Source organism: Sinocyclocheilus grahami, unplaced genomic scaffold, assembly GCF_001515645.1.
Source record: "Sinocyclocheilus grahami isolate Dianchi unplaced genomic scaffold, SAMN03320097.WGS_v1.1 scaffold398.1, whole genome shotgun sequence".
In the NCBI taxonomy this organism is placed as follows: domain Eukaryota; kingdom Metazoa; phylum Chordata; class Actinopteri; order Cypriniformes; family Cyprinidae; genus Sinocyclocheilus; species Sinocyclocheilus grahami.
The window spans coordinates 391,233-404,348 of record NW_015505577.1 but is presented as its reverse complement, the minus strand read 5'-3'; the positions used below and the strand labels follow the sequence as shown (position 1 = coordinate 404,348).

General features: G+C 41.8%; 1 pseudogene; it reads left to right on the top strand.

Moving 5' to 3' along the window:
- Window positions 1–13,116, top strand: part of LOC107550424 (MAGUK p55 subfamily member 7-like) — a 72,504-nt pseudogene that overhangs the window by 8,169 nt on the left and 51,219 nt on the right.

Sequence of the window (13,116 nt, the reverse complement as noted above, 5' to 3'; positions counted from 1 at the left end):
GCCGTGACAGGACAGACAAAGAGTTCCCAGACGACCTCCTTGGCCGGAACAGAACAGGCAGAGAGTTCATAGGCGGCCTCCTTGACCGGAACAAGACAGACAGAGAGTTTATAAGTGGCCTCCTTGGCCGGGACAGAACAAACCGAGAGTGCATCGATGGCCTCCTTGGCCAGAACAGGACGAGCAGAGAGTTCATAGACGGCCTCCTTGGCCGGAACAGGCCGGGCAGAGAGTTCATAGATGGCCTCCTTGGCCGGACCTGGTTCAGGAAGATAAGTTGGGACTTCACTTGCCTCATGACGATCAACTGTGACTAGCATTAAGCCATTAAAAACGTTTTCCTTACGTCGCAGCTCAGTGTAAAATTTTTTGTTTTGGAGATTTTGAGTATTTAATGTATGTTTAAGGTCCGGTGTCACTCACAACTGCATTCAGTCTAGTTGGTTGTTGCTTGGCTGAACCAAAACAGAAACAGCTATTTTTCCAGGGCTCCTGGTACTGTGGCTTTTTGATCTGCTGTGCAAACATTCACATAATATTGTCAAGTGGGTTGGGATAGATTGAGCCAGACCTTCGAGCACTGCCAAAGCAAACTGGCACTAGATGAGTTCATGATACCTGGAGCATAAACTAAGCCAAATAGGATGGTCAGAGACTTTTACCTTTTATACCATATCGTACAGACATTATTAAATGTTTAAGGCTTCTCATTTTTCATTCCAGTTGGAATGACTGCTGCGCAGTGTAGTCGCCAGCCCAGAGACAACAGAGTTGTTATACCTGCTCTCCAAATCTCATGTAAACGTGAGAAGAGAATGTACATTGAGGTCAAGATCACAAGAAAGGTAGAGGATCAACATAAAGGACTGACTGAAAACAGAAGCAAATAAAATAATTCCTGCTTTTATGGTGAGCTGGTGTCAATAAACAAAGTACATGAATAGTATTTGGTGTAAATTTCATTCAAATGATAAGTATTACTTAAGTTTATTCAGGAGTTTCACTTACAAGGGCTTTGACAGCTTTATTTGTGATTGGTCTAATGCTATGTTGCTTCTTGGATCATTTGTTTGGCTCTCCCATTTTATAAAGCAACACTGGGTTGCCTCAGTAAGGTGATATTCAATGTGGAAAGATTCTTTATCAAGCCAAGTGTAAAGACCAGTCAGCAGTGTTGATTAATGATGTACCTTTTGATTTGCTAAAAATATTTTTACTCACAAAGGCTATATTTATTTGATCAAAAATACTGTAGAAGCAGTATATTGTGAAATATTATAATTTAAAATAACTGTTTTTACAAACCCAATTCCAAAAAAGTTGGGACACTGTACAAATTGTGAGTAAAAAAGAATGGAATAATTTACAAATCTCATAAACTTATATTTTATTCACAATAGAATATAGATAACATATCAAATGTTGAAAGTGAGACATTTTGAAATGTTTTTAATATATTTTAAAGTGTAATTTGTGATGGCAAATCTGAAGTTTCAGCATACATTTCTCTAGTCTTTAGTGTCACATGATCCTTCAGAAATAATTCTAAATGTAAATTTGGTGATCAAGAAACATTTCTTATTTTCTATTTTATTAACATTATCAATGTTGAAAACAGTTGCTGCTTAAAGTCACCATGGAATTAAAAAAAATGACAATTCTTTTTTTTTAATGGAATACTGAAGTTTTTATCATACATTTTTTTTATCCTTGCAAATATTATAATTTTTTTATTCATGTGCCCTTGAAATCTTTAATCAAAATAACATCCCCTTCCCCATGCAGCGACATCTCTTCTCATCTCTGATGATGTTCACTGGCTTGAATGAAGATTGAGATTGCAGCAATAGCAAACAATGATCCAACAAACAAATCAATTCCGGATGGACCAAATTAAATTTCACTCAGATATACATCACAATAGGGAAAAAGATATGATCACAACACCTGTTTCATGTCAACTTCAATATTTTTGTGGAAAGCTTCAAAGTTCAAAAGAACAGTGTTTTGTAACATTATAAATGTTCTTTCTGTAATTTCTTTAAAAAAATATTAATAAAAAATCATACTGACCCCAAACCTTTGAATGGTATTATAGAGGATAAATTAGTCTCAGTTATTGCATGACTATATGCAATACTTGATTCTGATTGGTCAGTCATGTCATTCTGCTACTTTTGTATGATGACAACTAAAAGGTTGTCAGACAGTTAAAAGCTATAATAAGCAATAAAAAGTTTTAAAGAATTGGCTAACTGAATTCCTAACCAAACATCTCTCTGGTTTCATTATCCTCTTCAGGCTCTTCTCTCGGTACATGACATGGTGTCTCAGAAAGAGTTTGACCTTCGCTTGCCGCCTCTGCCCCCACTGCCCTATTACATCGAAAAAGAGGAAGATTCAATCAAGATTGTTTGCTTGGTTAAAAACCAGGAGCCACTGGTGGGTGCCTCTGGATTACATGAGAAAAAACATAACTAAATATTCCATGTTGTTTAAAACAGGTTTCTAGTCGTAGGAACTCAGCAGTTAAGTCATTATGGAAAATCATCATATCAACAATCCAGGAGCAGGTTATTCTTCATGTTTGCATTAAGGTTATGGCACTAAAATTGATTAGGAATCAATTGAAATCAACCGAAATTGATCACTTCACTGAATTGTTTTTGATTATAATCAGCATAATTATAAATGGATTATAATACTAAAGAGTTTCAAAGTGCAACCTGGATCAGTTTTGCCCTCAACTCTACCTCCAGAATCATATTTTCCATCTCTGAACAAAACCATCTGCACTTACATTTGTTTTACTTAGATGGGAAGCTTTGAATACAAATAGGAAACATTGTACAGCGCTCTGCAAATAAAATGCATGACTTCAGATCGAACCCTCTCAAACAAGCTCTATCTTTTTATTGTGGTTTATCCTTCTCATTCTGACGCACAATATGGCTGTTTTCCCATTCATAATGCATAACTTGTAAAAAGCAGATTTTCCTATTATGTGTCATTTCGTTGTGAATAACGCTGAAGAAGGCAGCCATTTGAATGGAGCTTTATGAATTCCAGAGAATGAACGGAAAGAGCATCATCATTTTTTGTTATGACTGTGACGAAGAGTCCCTCCATGCCATACGCTCACTAACCACATTTTTTTTCCATCTGTTGTCTGTCATTATTGTGATTAGAATGGAATAGTCTATGATTAATTAATCAGAGAACAGTCAAATACACACATTTTTCAAGCAGTATGGGAACAACTAGATGCAGAATGTCACTAAATGCACTATACTGTTCGCAGTTTTTTTTTTTTTGCAAGGACACATACAGTTGATACTTAAAAGTGACAGTAAACACTTTTACATTGCTACAAAAAAGGAAATTAATAAAAATAAAAATCTATTGAAAATAAATTCTGTTCTTTTGAACTTTATGTTTATCAAAGAATCCCGAAAAATGTATCATGGTTTGTACAAAAATATTAAGCAGTACAACTGTTTTCAACATAAATAACAATAAGAAATGTTTCTGAATCACTAAGCATTTTTGAATAATTTCTGAATCATGTGACAATCAAAAGACTCAAAGACTGCCGGAATTTCAGCTTTGCATCACAGGAATAAATTACATTTAAAAATATTTTCAAACAGATTTTTTTTTAATTGTAATAATAGGTCATAATATTAGCATTTTTACTTTATTATTACTATATTTACTGTATTTTGGATTGTTTCAGTGGTTTGGTGTAGAATACATTCAGTTTCTTGTTTCTCAATTTCGCTGCATAGTGATCGTCTACATGACATCTGAAACTAGTACTCTGCCATCAACCCAGTAGCATACTCAGATACTGTACAAACAAAAGTGCCTGCATTTCCCGTCATCAGGGTTGGTCTGTGCTCAATGTTCCAGTGAAAATATTTGTTGTGAGGAAGAGGAAATATTTGTGCCAGACCTGGCAGATGGGGGTTACCTTACAAATGATGATCAGTGATGTTGCCATGGGAGTGTTCTCTCTTTGAGCAGGCCATTTTAAAGAGGTTTGGACCAGAACCCAATTGTTTTTTTTTGTTTTTGTTTTTTTTCCGCACCATGGGTAGAGATATTGTCAGACTCTGTTCCTGTCTTGTGTTGTGTTCTCCTCCCCCACGTGCTCCATGACCCAGTTTCCCCTCATGTTTGATTATGTTTATTGATTTCAGGTGTTCCTCATTGTGTCCCTCCTCTAGTCCTGTGTATTTAAAGTGTTTCTGTTTTTGAGTTCTCTGTGCTGTCTTGAACGTCGATCCCTTGTCCTACATGTGTTTCCCTTGATGTCATTAAAGACTGTTGGTTATGATTCTCCTGCGTTCTCCTTGTTCCTCATTCCTCGCTCCTCACAGTAGGCACACCTTGACAGAAGACAGCACCTAACAGAAAGTAAGCTGCGCCCCTTCTCCCCATTTTTGTTTTCGTTTTTTTAAAAGTGTTTTTGTTTTCCCCCCGCGATTATGGAACGCTGCACGCTTCATCACGCTAGCCCTTAGAGATCTCCCCTTCGTCGAGTATGCCTGGGAGTTCCACGGGCTCGCCACGGCAACGGCATTGGATGACGCCACCATCAACTCTCTGTTCTGGCACAGGGCCAATTATCATCACCCTGTGGATCTCTCAGACACCACAGGACTACGCTGGAGGGAAGGGATCCTCCGGTGTCTGGAGAGCATCCTGCTCCGAGCCAGAACCAGCCCGCCGTCAAGTCCGCCAGCCATTCCTCAGTTAAGCCCACCGGCCGCGGCACTCTCCAGCCCACCGGCCATTCCTCAGTTAAACCCGCTGGTCGCGGCTCTCTCCAGCCTGCCGGCCGCTCCATTCTCCCTTAACCAAAGGAGGAGGAGAAAAAGACTGTTCTCTGCCTTCAACCTAGCCCCAGAGCTCGCTCCAGTGTCAGCTCCAGCCCCAGAGCTCACTCCAGTGTGGGCTCCAGCCACCAAATTCAGCCCAAAGAGGGCTCTAGTCCCCGAGTCTAGCACAGAAAGGGCTCCAGTTCCCATGTCCAGCCCAAGGAGGGCTCCAGTCCCCATGTCCTGCCCAAGGAGGGCTCCAGTCCCCAAGTCAAGAGCCACAGTTCCCGCGTTAGGCCTACAGAGGGCCTCTAAAGACGATATTCTCCCCAAGGATTTGTTCCTCTTCAGGAACTCGAGCTGCGTCGACAAACGCTAGGGGAACGCCTTCCGCGATCCACGCTCTGAATCGTATGTGAAATCAGTCCAATAGCTGAACGGGACGTCACGGCGGATGACGTCATGACCAGGAAGCTATAAAAGCACGTGCGGCGGAGCCCGCGTCAGCTTTCTGTCATTCAGCGAAGCGCTCTGTGTGTGTCAGTCATATTTATTGTTGTCTGTCTATTTTTGGTAAAAGACTTATAAGCAGCTATGTCTAAAGCCCACGCTAAGACAAAGCATGCAAAGGGGTGCAAGCCACGTTATAGGTTGTGTGTTCCTCCCTGCCCACGTTATATCACGAGTGGGGATACACACAGCCTGTGCGTGGTTTGTTTGGGAGCAAAGCACGCAGAGTCGGCTCTTGAGGGGGCCGGCTGCCCGCATTGCGAGCGCCTCCCACTGCGTACGCTTCACTCCCGGAGGGCTCTCTTTGAGGAGGGAGCCTTCACCAGCGTTCCTCACGGTGCTGGCCCCGCTTCCGTCGAGTCGGAGCGGCGGTTGCAGCCTCCTGAACTGTCTGCTCCGCCATGGCCTCCTAGTCTGCCTGCTCCGCCATAGCCTCCTAGTCTGTCTGCTCCACCATGGCCTCCTAGTCTGTCTGCTCTGCCATGGCCTCCTAGTCTGCCTGATAGTGTGTGGTGTCGCCAAAAGGCTTCTTAATTAGCTTAACCAGCATACCTCTCTTGGTCAACATGACTATATTGTCTTGACCAGAATACAAACCACCAATATCCAAAACAGAAATTGATGTTAGGCTAAGCTGCATGTGTGAATGTGTTTGGGGAATTTGGTGTGTGTGTGTGTGTGTGTGTGTGTGTGCATTTAAGTGTTTTCTGGAGAATAACAATGTTCTCTCTGTCTTTATTTATAAGCGTTATTGAATCTGAACCATGTAAGCTTGTTTCGGGTCTGTATGTTATTATCACATCTTCCAGGCCAAGTTAAAAGGAGCAGTGACCTTCAAAGTCATCCCAGGCACCAAAGAAGAGTCGGAGGCTCTAAGATAGATAACAAGGTCCCATTATTAAAATTAAAGTGCACTGAGTTGTTTTCTTAATTGATTTACACTCCAGATAATTAAAACCAAACTTGGTGACATCACAATGTGTTTGTGGATTTTTTTCAGATATTTGTAAGGGCACTTTTTGACTATAATCCCCAAGCAGATCCTGCTATTCCATGCAAAGACGCCGGGTTGGAATTCTGGAGAGGAGATGTGTTACAGATTGTAAGCCAGGAAGATGGCACCTGGTGGCAGGCTAGACAGCACAATGACACAAACCTTAGGGCTGGATTGATTCACTCAAGACAGCTTCAGGAAAGGTAAGAAAACTTTCATAATCAGACTATTGCAAAGTTTCACGTCTAGACTGAGAAACTAAATCCTTCTGTTGTCAGAGTCATACAAAGACCTTGTCAGTCAGACTCTGATCCTGTCATAATGTTCCCAATGCTGAATTAGACACAGTCAAGGGCAACAAAGTCTGACACTCCTACACTTTCAATCAAACTTTTGAGTTCAAAAGAAAAACAATCTCATCATTTTTAAAAAATCTGGACAGATTGGTGCTTGTAAATGACAATGAGAATATATCAACCTGATCAATGTATCTCTTTCAGTTGGTGATGTGAAAGTGACATTATTAAAAGATTTACTAGTCCATTCACTGATCGTCTGAGCCCAGTTACCACACAAATTGTAGCATGTTCTTAAACTTTGTGGCAACATTCGGGAACAAGTTTTTTTTTTTTTTTTTTTTAAATGGTCTGTCTGGAAATTTACCCCTTGTCCAAATACCCAAACTTGCAGTCTTGGCCACTTGAGAGTGTGTTTGCGACAGGAAGTAAGTGCGCAAGACTGTCTTGGTATTAAAAACGTTAAAGCGCAGTGACCTTAATGCACACTATCTCGAATACCGCTCCGGAGTGGTTTTCGAGGCTTAGTGTATCACATCATGCATCATGTTTTGGAAATAAATCGTGAGACTTTTTGCCAAGATCTCACGAGAAGTCATGGAAACATTTCCAATGGATGTTAAATATTAATAACAATTAGATATTATATATAATTTGGTAGTAAAACAGAGTTGCCCATTTTAGTGGTGCAAATGAGTAGTGGTGATAATTATTTTGTACAACATTTGCAACTGCTTTTTATCACTCAATCAGAAGCACCACAATTAAATGGAGTCATCTGTTGTGGGGACCACTGAACAGACATTTAGAAGTTGATTTTAAAATGAAAAATATTGAAAATAAAAATAAAGCTCTATAATCGCTTGCATTTTTACACCAAGTGTGTCCCATCAGGTAATGAAAAGTTCTACACACACTTGTGGTCTTCATGCTCACTTGAACACCAAATACAGGAAATACGTCATAAGTGGTCAAGTGTAAAAAGGGGTATTTGGACAAGGCAAAAGTCTTATTTACAAGGTAGGATAGTCAATTTTGAGGATGAAATATATCCATAATGTGGTGGGAGGTGCAAACCATGACAGACACAGTGGGTGTGGCGTCAGGTCTCGGAGAGGCTTTTATTTAAAATAAATAAAATGTCCAAATAGTAATAAAGTGTCCAAGGGGAAAGAGTGTACAAAATAAAAGGGGGATCTGGTGTCCTCATTGTGGTGAGTAATTGTTAAGCAAGGGCTGTGTTCAGATAGGAGGGGTCCAGGTAAGGGACGGGGTCCGGCGGCCGCACACGCTTCTCTCTTTCTGATCTAGGCGTGAGGGATGGTGGCTTCATTCCGGTGGCTCATCTTCCCTGGCCCACAGCACTTGAGGGGAATATCGGCCCGGCATCCTGTCCCGTCGGCGGTGTCATGCGTGCTCTGCAATCCAGACTGCAGGTCCTGCAGCTTAAGTCCCTCCACGCTCCCTTCCTGGACCTACGAAAACACCAGTGGCAGTCCACACAGTGGCAGTGATGAGGCTCCATTCAGTTCAGGTGTGCCTCATCACGCACCGCCAGCCCTGGCTGTTACGGCACCCCTCCTCTCATACACACCCACTTCTGTCTGGAACCTGATGAAGGACGACAATTTAAGGGATGGAATGACAATGATAATTAGGGGGAGGCAGCAGTTCCATCACAATAAGTAGAATTATATTCGGTAAAATATGTTTTATCTGTTTAATACTTACTATAGACTTGATGTTACGGGGCTGACGAGACGTGAGACGTGCGGATCCATTCGCAAAGCTTTATTTTGGAGAAGACAGACGTGGTCATAAAGCAGGCAGGGTCAAACAGTGGCAGACAGGTATATGGCGGGCAAGACAAGAATAGTCCTAGGGCTAGCGTAGGTCAATGAACGGCAGACAGAATCAAAAGAGGGGCAAGACTAAAGGGAGAAATCCAGGAAAACAAAAACCGGAGAAAACAGACAAGGCTAAGGCTATTGATGACAGATTCTTTTTACAATATCTGCTATTTTTTGTGGTATAATATACTCTACCTTTAAAAAGCTTGGAGTCAGTATATATATATATATATATATATATTTTTTTTTCACTTTTATTAAACAAGAGTGCATTAAATTGACCAGAAGTGTCAGTAAAAATGTTGTTACATTGTTACAAAAATTTCAAATAAACACTGTTCTTTTGAACATTCTATTCATTTAAGAATGCTGAAAAATATCAAATTTTCCACAAATATTAAACAGCACAACTGTTTTGAACCGATGATGATAATAAAAAAAATGTTTCTTGAGTACCAAATCAGCATATTTGTTATGAATCCTGTCCATGGACTTCCGTCCGATCGCCACCAGAGGTAACTCGTTCATCATATTGACTCTCTCACTACACAGACTGTTACACGTCACCACGGACTACATTTCCCATCATCCATTGCACTGATTGCACACAGCTGTATCCAATCACACACACACTATATTACACTCACTCAGATCCTTCTCAAACGGCCGAGTATTGTTTAGCAGTTATCACTCTTCTAGCCGTAGCTACTTTACGGAGCCAGTTCCCGGTCTAGTTTATAGTTCATAGTTCATAGTTCCTAGTTTAGTCTAAATTTTTCTTTGCCTGTATATTTCGGATTGCCCTATCGTCTTGCCGTTTGGACTCTGTTTGCCCCTGTCTGGACTGTTGTTTGTGTTTACGGATTACCCCTTTTGTCAATCCCTCTGGATTCTGTTCGCCGATCGAAGACCCACGTCTGTCCTAGGATTACTCTTTGTCTTGCCTGTGCTGTACCTGTTTGCCATTGTCTGAACTTTGCCTGTTTCATGACCACGTCTTTGAATAAAAGCCTGCAGATGGATCCACACGTCTCACGTCTCATCGGTCACGTTACAATATTAGAAGGATTATGTGACACTGAAGACTGGAGTAATGGCTGCTGGAATTTCAGCTTTGTTATCACACAGATAAATCACATTTTAAAATATATTCAATATTTTACACTATTTAGCATATACCGACGCCAAACTTTTGAATGATAGTGAATTTCAGCCAGAATAGGCTTCAGTGTCAACTAGACATAATAACATTTTTGTCAGAAGTTTTGACTATGTGAGACTGAACTTCATTTGACTTTGAATAGACAGCTTTACAATATTTATGAGGAATTTCCCTGCACGAGCTAACTGAAATGTTGATGTTTTCAGCACGGTTCCTATGTTTCCCTACAGGAGAGTGACTTTACAAAGGCCTGCAGTTCTGTTCCACCCACTGAGAGAGTTCCTGCACTGAGAAATGATGTCTTACTCAAATGTCTCACTCAGAGGAAGACTACAAGAGCTTAGACCATCATTTGGGACAGAGTCTGTCTCCTATGAAACAACTGGAAGTCCAATTAATTTTTATTATTTCATTTAAATGAATCAGTTAAAAAAGATATCTGCACAGACATCTACAAAGCATTCAATATACCAAATAGTATATATACTATATAAAGACATAAAACAACAAATAGCCTATAGAACATAAAATTAACAGTTTTCAGGGTAATTATTTTAACAAATAGGCCTACAGAAAAGTTAATGTTAAATTTGAGTTGTTGAATGAAATAAAGAATAGACTCAACATCACTCAAAGAGTGACACTCAAAAAGACACTCAACTTTGTGTTAAAGTGTGATGTGGAAATGACTCTGGAAATGGAGTGATGTCACGCATAAGGTCACTACAAAAAAACTGTTAGTGACAGTCAGAGATGAGAGTGTGTCTAAGGGTGCCAGGCATCTTCTTGGAGCTGTTCTCTGGAGACGTGAGCTGAATAAATGACCTGATAAAGTCTGAGGAAGTGCTGTAAATCACAGTAGCTCTGACGGACATGTTTTACTACGTGTGAACACGTTCATACTAAGCCACGAAAAGGTTGAACAGTCTTAGTCCATGCATGCTGAAGTCTTTTGCAAATGAAAGACTAAGTAAAGGTTACAATGTGTGACCTCAGAATGACAGCAGTTATCTAGAATTTGAATGAGAAGCATGTTTAAAATTAATTGTCAACTACATACAGAAACTTAAAGGTGTTCTTGTAATTTTAATAATAAATATTATTTGACAAAAATAAGAAAATATTATAAATCATATTACACTATCTTTATATAATAATATAGCAGTAAATATAATTTGACAAAACTATATTATAATCAGGGTTAATATAATTAATTAAGAAAGACTAAAAAAACCAACACAAAAACAAACATAAAAAAAATACTAAAACTTCAGGTAAAATAAAAAGAAAAATTAAATGAGAAAAGAAAATGTAAAAATGAAAACATTATTATTACAATATTATTAATAATTAATATTAATAATATGTGACCCTGGACCACAAAACCAGTCATAATGGTAAATTTTTTTGAAATTGAGATTTATACATATTAAATAATAATGAATAAATAAGCTTTCCATTGATGTATAAGAGTGTCTTTGGATAGGACAATATTTGGCCGAGATATAACTATTTGAAAATCTGGAATCTGAGGGTGCAAAAAAAATCGAAATATTGAGAAAATCTCATTTAAAGTTGTCCAAATGAAGTCCTTAGCAAGGCATATTACTAATGATAATACATTTTATATGTGTGTATTGTTGCCTATTGCTGCAAATATAGCAGTGCGACTTATGACTGGTTTTGTGGTCCAGGGTCACATATTAATAAAACTATAATAGTATCTCAGTGATGGGAAAAAAAATGTTTATTATACACAGACCAGGAAACCACATACAAAAATGTTCAAACTGTGGACATATGTTAAAGCACAAGTTTTGGATCTTTCAATTAATGAGTGTCACAACCACATGGAGTCTGTTTGTGTTTTCACTGTTATTGCCTCTACTTAAGTTTAGTTCCCTTTCAGTCGGTCAGTCCGAGTCACATCGGTGACCGACGAATTGGGGTCTCACTTAGAGAGACCAATCCACTTCGAGTGTAAACTAAACGAGCCAATGCACATTGGCATGCAATGATTGCATCCAACTGACGCTGATCACAGCATGAGCATAAAAAGGCAGCCGGTGCAATGCATACCAGCTTTTTGCTTCAGAGCCGAGCGACAACATCGTTCTACTCCTACCAAACTGCTTCGTGTGACGAGTCTAGCGTCAAAATGCTCGGGAGCATTTTGTGTTTGCGGACGACTCTTCAGCAGTGGTCGTTCCTGTGTCAAGTGGGTTGTGCACTTCAGGCTGCACTACCCCCTGTCGTGCTGCAAACGGCCATTTCCCCTGTGCGTCTCTGGATGCGGTCATTACCTGGCATCAGGTGATGGTCACGATGGCTGCCTCATATGTCTGGGCATGGAGCACGCTGAGGTGGCGTTCACAGATGAGTCATGTTCCCATTGCGGGAAGATGACCATCTCGGAGCTGCGGGCCAGGCTCTGTTTCCTCCAGGGGGTGGAGCTCCGTTGCCTCTGCCGCGATCTAGTGTTCGTCTACTTCGGGTAGTACCTCCACCGCGTCCCGAGCCCTCGAGGTTGGACGATTGCTTTCTCGTGGTGGCTCGCGCAGGTTCTCAGCGCCCCGCCTCGGTGTCTTTCTTGCCGGAGGTGCATGAGGAGCTCACCAGGTCATGGACGGCAACTTTTACTGCCGGAAACCGACCTGCTGGTTCCTCCTCCCTCACCACCCTCGACGATGATGCATTTCCCCGTCGAGTACGTCTCCGTGGGCCTCTCATTCCTCGAGCATGTCGCACCCCCTGGTGTTCCTGGACGAGTGTGCTGGGTCCTTGGACAGGGCGGGGTCCAGCATCTGGTGCGGAGCACAGGCGGATGACAGGATGTCGACCGCTGCATCGGAGGGCGAGCTAGGCTCTGGAGATGAGGATCCGGCTGCGCTACCTCTGTCAGGAAGAGTGGCGTTGCCCGAGTCAGATCCAGAGCTGACCGCTATGCTTTCCCGGGCCGCCGAGAGTGTCGGGCTGCACTGGAGGCCTCCTCCTAACGCTCGAGGCTGGATGGTTGGTTCCTGGGGGCGCAGGCCGGGTGTCGGCAGCCGCCTCTGGTTCCATTCTTCCCGGAAGTGCATGAGGAGGTTACTAAGTCTTGGAAGGCACCTTTTTCTGCCCGAAACAGACTTGGTGCCTCCTCCGTCATCACCACCCTCAACGGGGGAGCGGCCCAAGAGTATGTGGACATCCCCCCAGTCGAGCGCGCTATTGCTATGCAGCTCTGCCCGCAAAGCACCGCTGCCTGGAGAGGTAGTCCATGCCTTCCGTCCGGGGCCTGTGAGTTCTCGTCCGCGCTGACGGCTAAGGCTTACAGTGCTGCTGGACAGGCCACTTCCGCCCTGCACGCCATGGCCCTCCTGCAAGTCCACCAGGCCAAAGCGACGAAAGTCGGCCCTGGGTCAGACAATGTCCACATTGGTGGTCCAGGAGCGCCACCTATGGCTGTCCTTGGCGGATATGCGGATATGAGACAAGCATC